The sequence below is a fragment of the Leopardus geoffroyi genome, chromosome B2, assembly GCF_018350155.1.
Source record: "Leopardus geoffroyi isolate Oge1 chromosome B2, O.geoffroyi_Oge1_pat1.0, whole genome shotgun sequence".
NCBI classification, from domain to species: Eukaryota; Metazoa; Chordata; class Mammalia; order Carnivora; family Felidae; genus Leopardus; species Leopardus geoffroyi.
The window spans coordinates 129987884-130002020 of NC_059332.1; the positions used below are offsets into that span (position 1 = coordinate 129987884).

Here is a 14137-nt window from a genome sequence, read left to right on the forward strand (position 1 = left end):
GGTGACAATTTGTCGGAGTTTCACACTTCGTCCCGAGGAGCCCCGGACCCCGTCACGTACGCGGCGCGTCGGCACCGGCACACCCTCCCCAGCGCGGCACGGAGCCCAGGACGGTCCTCGCTCCGCGGCAATGCCGCCGCCCCGCCGCCCCCCAGGCCCGCAGCGGGCCCCACCGCCACCAAGCCGGGCCACGAGCACCCCAACCACCTACCCTGCGGGGTCAAGAGCCCCCCGGAACTCAGGCGAGGCAGCTCGGGCGCGCCGCCTCCGCGGCCATGACGGCGACCCGGGGAAGCACCCCGCGCGCCAAGGCCCGCGGTCCGCCGGGCTGGGAGGAGAGCCGCCCCGTCCGTTCGTCCGTCCGTCCGCCAGGAGAGTGAGGCCAGAATACGCCCCAGACGTGTCTAAATCAAGGCTCGGGGCGGTACCGACGGGCTGAATGACAAATGGCAGATGCCGTGGGCTTTGCCGCCCTCGGCAGCCGCGAGGATGGCTGCGCCGAGGAGGCCGCGCACAGGCGGAGCCCGGGAGCCGGAACGGCGCGTCCGCGAGGAGGGCGCTGGGGCCCCTGGCGGGGGCGTCACGTGGCAGGAGGAGGCCCCGCTGGGGAGCCAGGGGGTCGGCGGCCTGGGCGGAGGAAGAGGACAGGCGCCCAGACGCCTGGCCGATTGAGTCATCCGTGTGGGCTAAGCCAAGGTCGCCCAGGTGCAGAGCTGGCGCAGGTAGACCCGAACCAGCCCGAAGCCCCGTACGGTATCGAAGACTGTTCACTTAAGTCACCACCAGGATGAGCCGCCCCGAGCGAAATCATAAACGAGAAACACGACAGATGCTAGGAGAACGCTGCACTAAGCCGGATTCACTTACCTCCTATCCGTGCAGTGTTGAAATAATGGCAGCCTAACTGTGACCACTAATTGTGAGCCAGGCACGGTTCTAAGCGCTTCGCAGGTAAATAAAGTAGTCCTCGTGACTACCCTGGGAGAAGCTCTTCTACTCCCGCCTTTCACATGAGGATCCTAAGGCACAGAAAGATTAGACGGAAATGATTGTATGGTTCTGGAATCCTACTATGTACGCTTTAAGTAATTCAAAAATATTCAGTGCTATTTGAATTTAAGAAAAAGAAACGGAAGCAAATCTCCAGCAGTTGCTTTCTTTCCTACACGATATACATTCCTAAAAGAGGCCTATAAACGTGAAGCAAAATGAAAGGCATGAAGAGTTCACTGCAGATTTCAGACAGTCTCCTAGCTTTGAGATAGAGGTTAAGCGCATCTTACAATTCTACCCACCTTCATCGCAATCTTCCAGTTTCCACTGCTTGCATTACTCTTGGCTTACTGGCTCTTAGAACATTCGCAAGTTCTTATTGGCCCACCTTATGCTCCCAGATGTTCAGTCTTAATTCTGTATTTAAACGAATTCAATATTCATCATAATGTATGCATTCCTAAATTCCCTATTTTTATTTCTTAATGGCCTGCCCTCTTTTCCAAGTAGTTTTCTTAAGGAAGGTTTATAGACTACCTTAAGGTTTTATCTGCTTTTTAGCTCTACACATAAAAACTGAGCAGGGTAAATATTTTGGATTCACACCTTTCTTCAAACCTAACAGAACAAAATGGCAATCGCTTCATTGATTTTTGACACCAGATTTTTGTGGAGAGATCTGAATCCTTGTGATTTTCTCCCTGGGAGGTAATCTGATATTTCTACTTGAATGCCTGAAGAGTATTTTTTTTTTTTTTCTAATCATTAAAACCAGATCCCTATCTGGGCTATGTCTCAGTGGCAATTATTCTCTATCAGCATTCCCCTCCCAGTATATAGTGTGATCTTTCAGTTTATGGATTCCATTCTCCTTTTCTTAGTATAGCATCCCATTCATATTATACATCTAAGTTTATCTTTCATCGGTTTGATTTTTTACTACAGAGTCACCAGTTGTTCTTATACTTGATTTTTGTCCTTCCGCATCCATCTTCTTGTGATTTGCACGTACTCCGATTCTCTCAAAATATTCTGTTCACTTATTTTTCTAGTTTACTGGATTTTAAAATCATGGTTTTAAACCTCAATTTTCTTAGCTATGCAATTTCCCTTTTCATCACATTCTCATCTTATACTCTCCTTAGCTGTTCTTTCTGTATTCTTTTTTTTTCCTGTAGTGTGAAACACATATAAAGAATACAAATTTCTGCTCATGAGTTATGTTTTCTTCCAGCCTTAGTTTCTTGTCTTTTACAGGCTATTTTCCTTTCTTCCCACTCCCATGTTATAGCATGTTTGCATAATAGCTATGTCATTATCTCTTATCTTGTTTATCCTTAAAAGTTGATACCAGACCGTGTATTTGCACTCATATGCTGGGAGTGAATTCCTGGTGCACTTTTCTCTTTGCCTGAGATGTGTTGGTCTTCTCTAACCTGAGCTTCAGTTTTAGGGTTGAGTGTTGTTGCTATCTACCCTTTCTGCCACCCGAGGGTTTAAGGATGAGAGGAGGGGCAATGGGGGATTGAAGAACTCAGCTTGAAATGGAGCATAGAGCTTGCTGGGAGAAGTCAGCCATCACTTCTGAAATTCCTTAAATCCTCACCAGCCCTCCTTCAAGCCAGGCAAGGAGTAGCCCATGCCTGTGAACTTCAGTTCATTTGCCCAGTTTAACATAGTACCCCAGAAGGTGGCGAACTTTCCTGCTTCCAGCAAAAATCCAACAGTGGCTCATAAAGATTCCTAGACGTTTTATGGGGATGCCACCGACTTCTTTCCCAAGTGGAGGACATTTGTGAAGATTCTCAAAATTTGGTCTGATCATCTTTTTCCTCAGTATGTCTTGTGGGGAGAGGGGTGGAAGGTTGTAGACATATATCACATTAGTGGAATCTCTGGTTTCTTTGCTTTCCCATCACTTCTCACATTTTACATTATACATTATGTTACATTATAAGGTACTTCTTTCTTTGGTTGCAGGTGAGTTGTTTTACTTTGTGTGGTTTAGGGTTTTAATTTTGATTTTCTTAGTGTTTTCTTTGTGCCGTATTTATACGTAAGTCAGTTAACCAGACTCCCTTATTGGTAATGAATTGTATGAAATTCCTTTTTTAAGTTATTCCCACAAAGTTCTTCAAACATCTATATGTTGACTTGGTAACTGTAATACCCTCCTTTTCCCTAAGCATTCCCTCAATGACCCGTGCCTTTGGATGACAGTGTGCCCCAACAAAGGTTCTGGAGCAGAGATTGCAAACTCCAATCTCTATGAAGTTTAAAACAATGAGGAATGAGATTGTAGTAAAGTGAAAAGAACATTCTTTGTGCAAGGGGCAGATGCTGTACAGCTCAAGCCAATTGCCGCCATGTTGGAATTCAGGGCACTATTGCCAAATCTCTATAATTCAGGACAAGCTTGGTATCTGGCCTTTAAATATAAAATTTCCTAATTTGGGAAATGGTGTGGAGGCCAAATGAAGTATCTCTCAAGGCCAAACTGGACCCATGGGTTACGAGTGTGGTCCCAGTTATAGAGAAGTACTCAGCATAAATTCCATGATCTGTTTTATTTTTGTAAGCATTTTGAGATACAGGCTTATTCTTCAGACTCTCTTCAATGACTTCTTAAAATGTCTTTAGCAAATATAAAGCAAGAAGATTCATGCTGACATATTTACAATTTGATATAGCATGTTAGGACCCAGCACTTTCAGGAACAGATGTTACCAGGGGTAACAGCTATGATTGGGCTAAAATCAATACCACATGAGCAGAGTGTTTACATAGATATGACAACCTTAAAAATAGCAGGAAAAAATATTTTCAATTGATGCAGAAAACACCTTTGACAAAATCCAACACCCATTCTTTAAAAAAAAAAAAAAAAACAACAGGAAAGAAAAGAAACTTCTTCAAGTTGATAATGGACGTATTTGTTTCCTATAGCTGCTGCAATAAATTACCACAAGTTTGTGGCTAAAACAAGAAATTTATTCTCTCTCAGTCCTGGAGGCCAGAAGTACAAAAATCACCGTGTCAGTGGGGCTTCACTCCCTCTAGTGGCTCTAGAGTAGAATCCTTCCTTGCCTCTTCCAGCTTTTGGAGGCTGTTTCCTTCCTTCTCTGGTTTCCTTGGCTTCCTTGGCTTCTGGCCACATCACCCTTGGCATCTGGCCTCCCACCTCTGCCTCCGTTTTCACATCGTCTTATCTTCTGTGTGTTGTGTGTTTTCTCTTCTGTAGGTCTATCTCACCAGACACTTGCCATTGGATTTAGAACACACCTGAATTACTTGGGATGACCTCATCTCAAGATCATTAACTACATCTACAAAACCCCTTTTTTTCCAAATGACGTAACATTCTCAGTTTGGGGAATTAGGACATAGGCATATCTCACGGTGGGGGGGGGGGGACACCTTTCAACCTTCTATAATGGGCAAAATCCCAATTGGCTTTGCTGTGGAAATTGACTAGCTGATTCTAAACTTCATATGGAAATGAAAAGAATCTAGGATAGCAAAACAGAAAAAGAGGTTAAAAGTTGGGAGAATTACACTACTTGGTTTTAAGGCCTATAAAGCTACAATAATCAAGTCAGGATGGTATTGGCATAAGGATAAATGGAACAGTATATGGAGTCCTGATATAGAGCCACACAATATGATCTATTGATTGTGGACAAAGGTACAACATAATTCTACTGGAAAAAGGTAAATGGTGTAAAAACTGGTTTGTATGGAGAAAAAAACCCAGCTTATATTTATACTTCACATCATATACAAAAATAAAATCAAATTAGATCACAGACCTAAATAGAAAACAAAGACAATAAAACTTTTAGAACTGTCCTGTCCAATAAGGTAGTCACCAGCCATGCTATTTAGCACTTAAAATGTGGCTAGTCCAAACTGAAATGTGCTATAAGTATAAACTGCAGTCTAGCTTTTGAAGACTTATGATAAGAATATAAAATATCTCAGTAATTTTTATATTGATTACCTGTTGAAATAATATTTTGGACATATTGGTTTAAATAGAATATATAATTGAAATTAACTTCAACTTTTTTTTTTAATGTTGCTACTTAAATCTTAAAGTTATATATGTGACTCATAATGGTTTTGTTTGACAGGACTGTTCTAGAAGAAAAATCTAGGAATAGCAAAGACTGCTTGGGTTGGATATAAAAAGCAACAACCATGGAAGAATAAATTGGTAACCGGACTTTACCAGAAATAAAACCTCCTGTTCTTCAAAAGGAATTAAGAAGCCATGCCACATACTGAGAAAAAAAAAAATATTCACAATACATAGATCTGACGTAGGACTTATATCAGAATATTTAAAGAATGCATACAACTCACTAATACAATAAATGCAATAGAAATGGGCAAAGACTTAAAAAGATACTTCATCAAAGAAGATATCTGAATGACCAATAAGTGCAAAAGTGACACTTGATGTCACTTCCCCAGTGACCATTACAAATTAAAATCACAGTGAAATACCACTGTATACCCACTGGAACGGTTAAAAATTCAATGACTGACAATACCAAGTGTTCTAAACAACATGGGAAATCTAGAATTCTCATACACTGATGGTGGGAATATAAAATAGTACAACCTTTCAGAAAAAATGAAAGTTTCTTACAATGGTAAACACGTACTTATACTATATACCCAGTAATCCCACTCCCAGGTATTTATCAAAGAGAAATAATAACTTATCTACACAAAGACTTCTACACAAATATTCACATTAGCCCCAATCTGGAAACAAACGGTAAGAAAATGAGCAAACAGGGCACCTGGGTGGCTCAGTAGGTTAAGCGCCCGACTTCGGCTCAGGTCATGAGCTCACAGTTTGTGAGTTCGAGCCCCACATTGGGCTCTGTGCTGACAGCTCAGAGCCTGGAGCCTGCTTCGGATTCTGTGTCTCCTTCTATCTCTGCCCCTCCCCCCACTCGTGCTCTGTCTCTGTCTCCCAAAAATAAATGTAAAAAAAATTTTTTTAATAAAAAAAAAAATGAGCAGATGATCATCTCATAGATGAATCTAAAAAACATTATGCTGAGTAAAAGAAGCCACACAGAAGACCTGCTATATAATTTCATTTATGGGAAATTTTAGTGGGGGAGAGTCTAATCTATAGGAATAAAAACCAGATCAGTGTTTTCCTAGGGTGGATGGAGATGAGGCATGAGGGAACTCTGTGGGGTAATGGAAATGCCCTAGATCTTGATCAATGAGATAACTACATGGATCTATATATTTGTCAGACTTTGCCAAATACTACGCTTCCAATGAGTACATTTTGTTATATGTAAATTAAATCTCAGTGAAGTTCCTCTTCTATTCTTACCTGCATGGAATGGGGAGAAAGAAATTATAAGACTGTTTTTGTCCTCATCTACTGTAGTTGGAATTAGTATTTACCTTCCGATTTTTTGTTAACTTTTTCATGAACACTCCCTTATTCATTATCACTTCATTTTCTCACCTGTGTGGGTTTAAGTGGCAGAGATGAAACGCAAACCCACGTCTCTCCTCGACGCCTAATCCAATGTTCTTTCACAATACAAGCAGCATTCTGCTTAACAGATTTGAACCAGGCAACTTGAAAAAATCTTTTAGTGAATTCAACTCAACAAATATTCAATAAGTGTTCAGATTTAATTTTCTTTAACCAAAATATAAGTAACACCTTAAAACCTAAATAAACATTTAGTTCTTTTGAGGCCCTTGGCCTCTGGCCAAATTACCTTTCTCACTGGCCTTCTGCTGGCCTTCCTCAGTCTCCAAGTCCCTTCTTTTTTTAGAGACTGTAATTCTTGGCTCATAGGGCTCTCTCCCCTTCCTTACACTTGTCACTATTTGCAACGACTTCTCCATCCAGGTATCACTTCCTCAAACAGGACTCCCATGAGAACATTATTTTTCCCAAAGCAAAACTGATTAATGTCCATTTCTATCTTAAACAGAGTGACATGTGGTGAACATAATAAACTCACAAGGCAATGTTTGGTATATGTAGTTCCTCTACTGACATTTTTTTTACGTTATGTGGTAAAGTTCTCCTGTTATATGCATATTGGAAAGTGTAACAAAATAATCATGTTGCTTCACCATGTACCAAGGATCAAGATGGTATGTGAGACAAGAGAACATGGCTGCTTGTGGCTCCTAATGAAGAGAGGATGATCCACTGATTTAAGCAGCTGTGTGTTTTTTGTTTTTATAGTAATATGTATGGATGTAATTCAAATTATATGAAGTATGGAGAAGAATTTTTTTTTTTTTTTTTAAGAGCGAGACCATGCATGCATGCGAGAGAGAGTAGGGGAAGGGCAGAGAGAGAATCTTAAGCAGGCTCTGTGCCCAATGCGGAGCCCGACACGGGGCTCCATCTCACAACCCTGAGATCGTGGCCTGAGCTGAAATCAAGAGTCAGACGCTTAGCCAACTGAGCCACCCAGGCGCCCTTCCAATTTTTAAGTAGGAAAATTTTTAAGTAGCTTGAAATGAAGAAAATAGCAAAAAGATGGGGGGGGGGGGAAACATTCACCTTTTATTAATAAACAACCAGAACCAGTCAGAAGTGATTGAAAATAGATTCAGTGGCATCAATTTTCACTCCTGTTTCATGTAGCATAAAAAAACCAAGTTGACAGTGACCAAATGCTGACCTTTGGAGTGAAAAGTAAAAGTAGCATACAAACGCCAAATATTGATATATATTTTTCTCTACTATAATTAAAATTTCCTCACAAAATTCAACAACAATAGGCAAAAAGGTACAAGACAAAGGGAAGGCGGTAGAGGCTTTTCATTATTTAGGAGTACCAGCCACTTATTCAAAGTAAAAGCGGATGTGTGGCAGGCTGACCATACCTATTTATCTTCTTCCCAGAGCTCCGCCAAAACAGGGACATCAGAAGAGAGACATGAGCCACAGTTGAAAGAGTTCAACAGATTTTAAAGGACGAAAATCAAGTGCAGGAGTGGTAAGTAACTTAAGAGTGGAGAAGTACCTACTGAGGGGCTGGATACTCAGGGGGACCAGTGCGCAAGAAGTCGAGTGTGGCGTTGTCAGGAAAGCGTTGGTTGAAAGCCTTTATTTTGCACACAGGGCAATTAGGTGACCAGATCCGTTCTCACACCCTGGGTAGTCTGGCAATCACACTTCCACCACCCCAGAGGAAACCAGAGTTATTATCTGGATGAACTAAACGGAGAGAGATGTTGAGACCCATAAGATCAGAGGATTAAAACAGAAGAATTACTGGAATATCTAGAAACTGAACTAAGGCACCAGATACTATTTGGTTTTAAATCTGTCGTATACTTTTTATTCAAAATTTTTGAAAGCATTAAAAAAATTAAAACAACGAGCACTAATTGCACTAACTGCGTAACTGCTTCATCATATTTTTTTATTGTTCATCTTAAATTTTCTCTTTCTTTTTGGTATTAGCAGTCTGATAGCCTGCCTGCACTCTTAGTCCATGGACTTTACCAACAGTTACTCGTGATTATCAGAAGATATATTTTACTTCCCCTCCCAAAATGTCCCTAGTGACTCTTAAGTCTCTGCTTTAACACAAATTCCTATACCTTTACCCTAGAGAAGGGATTAGTGAACTATGGCCTGCGGGCCAAGTGTAGTCCCTAGGTCTCCTACCATACAGCCTGCAGGCTAAAAGTTCTACATTTTTTAGATGTTTCGGAAAAAAAAATCAAAACAAAAATATTTGGTGATATGAATATTATACGAAATTAAATTTCAGTAGCCATAAATAAAGTTTTATTGGAACACAGCCGCTCTCATTCATCTATTGGAACACATATCATCTATGGCTGCTTTCATGCTATAACAGCAGCCATCTTGTATGTATGGCCCACAGAGCTGAAAATATTTGCTTGCCAGTCATTTACAGAAAAAGGGCTGACACATGCCCTAGAGGTCCAGGCACAATCCTGACCTCAGCTCAAACTCTCATCTCTTGTTTTCTTTTTGTCCTTTGGCCTCCAATCCTCAATTATCCTGCAAGGTAATCTCATCTCAGATTACCCTGAGCTTCCCTGTCTCCTCTTTCTCTCTATTCCTATGGCTACCTATCCTACTGCCCTTTCCCTTGTGCCCTCTGATCCTCTCCACAGTAGCAAGGCCGTGCATCTCCCTCCTTCTCCTCAAAGCTCTCTCCAGCTCTTCACTTTTACTAAAATGCCTGGCTCTCCTCAAAGATACCCTACACCCAAGGGCATGGTTGGCAATTCCCAGTGGCCACACCACACTAGGAGAGGTTAAAAAGACAGGATGATTCTTACCCCATCCCTACTGCTAAATCATTGTTCCTTTATTCACATAAGACATCTCCTTTTGGGCCCAGGACATCTGGCTCCTCCACAATTTCCCCACCACTATTACAACCATCTAAGGAGTGATCCACTATAGACCTTGAACAATGGAGGACTTTGGCAGTTGGCTCATATAATTTCTCCAATTGCCCCATCTTCCTGGGCCAATTCAAAATCTACATGGGTGATTTATGCAATACCTTGGTCTTAGAATTCCTTCACTTCCTCCTAATGAAAAGACCTTCTCTCTATTCAAACTATCTTCTGAATCCATGACAACCTCCTAGACCTTCAACAGCCTGGAACAGCTCCATCCTAAAAATTTCAAACTCCAGCATCCGAACTTCTGACTGCAACTTCCGACCTTTTCAGGTCTCTCTGCTCCCAGGATATTTATTCTGCAGTGAAACACACACACACACACACACACACACACACACACACACACACACACACACCCAACATGCGTGCGTACCTCCTCTGGTTTCAGTTTCTTCCCTAGCCAGCCTAGATTGCATAACTCATGATCTCCCCATGGTCTTCTTCATTTTGACACCCTGCCTTTGCATTGAACCAATCTCCAAAGCTACATCCCAGCCAACTGATAAGCATAAAAGGAATAATTTAGAAAAGTAATATTTATAACTATAATAAAAATTGATACATGCAAGAATCACCAAAGGATGCTAGAACTACTGAGTGAAAATTAGAGAGGAATAGGATATTTACAGTACACATAGTTTCTAAGCATCTATTTCCCCATAAATTTCTTAACAATTAAAAAAGGGAAAAGCGTAACTTGACAGCAAAGAAACCTAGCAAATACCGCCTTAACCAAGTGATGAAAGTTCGTATCATCAACGATGGGGTAGATGGACATATGCTCCTTGATGCAATGCATGGATAAGGACACATCACATACGTAGTATTCCTGCTAGAAACAGAACCTAAGTTTACAAAAAGGAAACAAACAAATCAAAACTGAGGGACATTCAAAAAAAGACTAGACTGTATGTTCCAAAAACATCAATGTTATGAATGACAAAGCTAAAAAAATCTTCCATATTGAATGAGATTCAAAATTCCACTGAATGCAATGCCTGGTGAGTCCTGGAGTATTCTTTTAAGCTACAAATTTTTGGCTGGCTGCTTTATTTGGTGAATCACACGACTCTTAATCTTGGGGTTGTGAGTTTCAGCCCCACACTGGGTATAGATATTACTTAAAAATCTTAAAAATATATATTTAAACAATTGAAGAAACCTGAACATGGACTAAACGTTCAATACTATTGTCCTGAGGTTAAATTTCTTGAGTAATAGTTGTACGGTCATTATGTACAAGGTGGTCTTGGTTCCTATGAGATAAATGCTGGAATGTTTATGGTTCAACACTCAAAGTCTAACTTACATTCAATGGTTCAACAACATAAATATCACATATATGAAAATGATAAGACAAATGTGTAAATATTAATAATTGGTGAATCTGCATTTAGGATATAGGGGAGTTCATTCTTTCAACTTTTTGTTTTTGAAAGCTTCAAAACCACAAAAAGTTTATAAAAAACTCCAGCTCATATCCAACTACCTACGATGCTCCCATAGTCAGGCTGTTGAGAACTGCTAGAAAAACTCCTACAAATGAAAACATGATTGAAGACTGAGCTATGCCCAATATTGCTTATTCAGCTTGCCACTCATTTGCTGGGGAGCTTTTCAAAACCTTTATCCCTCTCCTGAAACCATCTCAAACACCCTCACCATCTTCCTACTTCCTGGAAAGCCAAGATCAGCAAGAACAAACTCCCAATTTCTTCCCTGTCCCACCACCTATGAGCTTGTCTTTCTCATCAATCCTGTCCCTTGTTTTGCCCAGAGCTAATTCCTCCATGTGAATTCTCATGCCTTCCCAACTCTTCAAAAAACTTGTGCTGTCATTCAACACCCCTGTATCTCCTCCAAGGTCCATCTTTAACTCTCTACTGGCTTTCTCCTCTGTAAACAAACATATTAAAGTTTCTCCTAGCTTGAAAAAAATTAAACTCAAGCCTTAGATCTTCTCTAGCTACACTTTATAGTTCTGCTTTCACTCCACCCCTCCCCCCACCACAAAGCTTCTTGAGAGCAACCTCTGCTTGGGTGCTCTACTTCAACATCATTCCCAGGTCAGACTTAGGTCCCCAGTTGTCAGCTCTCCTCTGTCTCCCTCACTACTCTATCGATGTACTTCTGTAATCAGAAAGCCAATAGAAAGTCTTTCATCTGGGATCTCTCTACATTATCTGGTGTTATTCCCCACTCCTTCCTGCTCGGAAGGACCCTCTCTCCGTCATTGGTGCCCTGCCCTTCTCTCTGGGACTCTTTCTTACTACTCTGACCATTCTTTCTGAGCCTTCTGGGAAGGGTAGTAGTCTCTACAAGGACGACTTTGCCAGGAAATTTCAACAACATTCTCTTTCTTGGGCTCCTGAAATGTCCTTGGCCCTCTAGTCTTCTCAATTGAAACATTAACACCTAGGTGACCTCCTCTAAGCCAGCAGTAGTAGCAGCAGCAACAAATATATGCCAGGCACCACACTAAGCACCTTTATGTTTCATTAGCTTCTTTGACACAGCAATCTAAGCGGGTACTATTATTACCTCCATGGTACACATGAGGAAACAAAAGTTAGGGAGGGTAAAGAACTTGTCAAAAAATTTCTCAGCTAGTAAGTAATAAAGTTCAAAACTAATTCCATATCTTGTGCTGTGCTACTCCCACAAAATCATTAAGAGAAGACAACATGGGCATAATGGCACACGACCAGAACAGAAACGAGATGGGTAACAGAACATTCTAGAAGATCTGAGTCCATAATACAAGATACTAAAAGTGAAGGAAAAAGGACTTCATGTTTCATATTTAATAACACCATGGGATGGGGTTAAGAGCCTCTGCAAGTTCTCTTTGGTTAGGAAATTTTAGCAGTTATTATTGTACTTTCTGTGTTACTGTTCTAAGGTTCATTAATATCTTTCCTAAGATTACTCCAAATGGAGATAATCTTCAAGGTATTGTACCTCTACTCTTTGTGAGTCTTTCTAATATCTTGGAGTTACTTTCCTGTTCTGTCCTTCAGGGACCATTTTTGCAGGAAAAATAAACTTTTATAGAAAATGGGGTTTGCTCTTTCATGATGGAATAATTATACAGAGGAAGGATATAGAGAAATTCTAAATTGCCATGGTTTCCTCGCCTGCCTACAAATGTACAAAATTTGTAATACATGGTAAACATGGTGGGCACTTTTGTGAGCGGTACCTCTGAGATCAGATCCAGTAGATTTTCGTCCTATTGTCATTTTAAAGTCACTGACAGATTTATTTCACTCAGGCATGCCATCATAACAGTTGAGCTTTTAGGCAGTGGGAGTAATAAAATTCCACAAAGAAATTAAAGACTCTCAATGTCTGGATCATGCAGTTCTTTTCCTTTGTGAAAGCAATTAGAAAGGTAAGGAGATCTAACTGTATATTGGTAGCATTCCAAGAGGGTTTCAAAAGGTCAGGTGGTCATGGAATCATAGAACTGAAAATTGAAAGATACCAGCTCTCTGGAAGGTAACTTAATATTCCTCATTTTACAGACGAGGCAATCAAGACCCAGGAGGCTGACTAGTAAGAAATGGAAAGAGAGAGAAGATAGCTGCAGAAGAAGTGACCCAATGCTCTTATCTCAATCAGATCTGGGTCTTTAAAACCAGAGGGTCAGAATCACCCGAAGAACTTTCAAAATCCATATGCCAACAACAAACCACAGACTGGGAGAAAATATTTGCAAACCACAAATCTAATAAAGTCTTAAATACACAGACATACAAAAAGTACTTAAAACAACAACGCCAATTAAAAAATGGGCAAAAGACCCAAACAGGCCACTCGCCAAAGGAGATATATAGATGGTATAAATGCATATGAAAAGATGCTCAACACCATTTGTTATTAGGGAAATGCAAATTAAAACAAGGTACCACTACACATGCATAAGAATGGCCAAAACCCCCAAATCTGACAATACCAAATGCTAGCAAGCATGTAGAGCAGTAATCCATCATTGTTTGTGGACATATGAACTCACTTTGGCAGATTATTACAGAGCTGAACATAAACATCCCATCCCATGCAGCCACTGCTCTCCCTGGTATTTACTCAAGTGATTAGAAAATGTAGGTCTACACAAAAGTCGGCACATAAATGTGTCTAGCAGCTTTATTCATAATCACCAAAATCTGAGAGCAACTAAGATGTGCCTCAAATGAATCGGTAAACAAACTATGATACACCCATACAATAAAACATTCTTCAGCAATCAAAAGGAATGAGCTAATTCATGCAACATAGAAGAATCTTAAATGCATATTGCTAAGTAGACTTAGCAGTTTCAAAAGACTACATACTATATACTTCCACATGTTATCTTCCACATAACATTTTGTAATTATTTTTTTTTTCAACGTTTATTTATTTTTGGGACAGAGAGAGACAGAGCAAGAACGGGGGAGGGGCAGAGAGAGAGGGAGACACAGAATCGGAAACAGGCTCCAGGCTCTGAGCCATCAGCCCAGAGCCCGACGCGGGGCTCGAACTCACGGACCGCGAGATCGTGACCTGGCTGAAGTCGGACGCTTAACCGACTGCGCCACCCAGGCGCCCCTAACATTTTGTAATTAAAAAAAAATTTTTTTTTAATGTTTATTTTTGAGAGGGAGAAGGAGTGCGAGCAAGGGAGAGGCAGAGAGAG

At 40.8% G+C, this 14137-nt stretch overlaps 1 protein-coding gene across 13 annotated transcripts in view; it reads right to left on the reverse strand.

Annotated features, from left to right (window-relative positions):
- Positions 1-14137, reverse strand: part of PLAGL1 (PLAG1 like zinc finger 1) — a 110277-nt gene that overhangs the window by 72920 nt on the left and 23220 nt on the right. For 9 of the 13 annotated variants that reach the window (XM_045499894.1, XM_045499903.1, XM_045499901.1 and 6 more), the window contains exon 1: positions 212-521. The exons of 1 other annotated variant lie outside the window; for it this stretch is intronic. The gene's annotated coding sequence lies outside the window, so the exon portion shown is untranslated. Of the gene's footprint in view, positions 1-211; positions 534-867; positions 1020-14137 lie in introns of those variants that run through there. 3 more of the 13 variants (XM_045499898.1, XM_045499895.1, XM_045499905.1) reach the window with 3 other exon arrangements.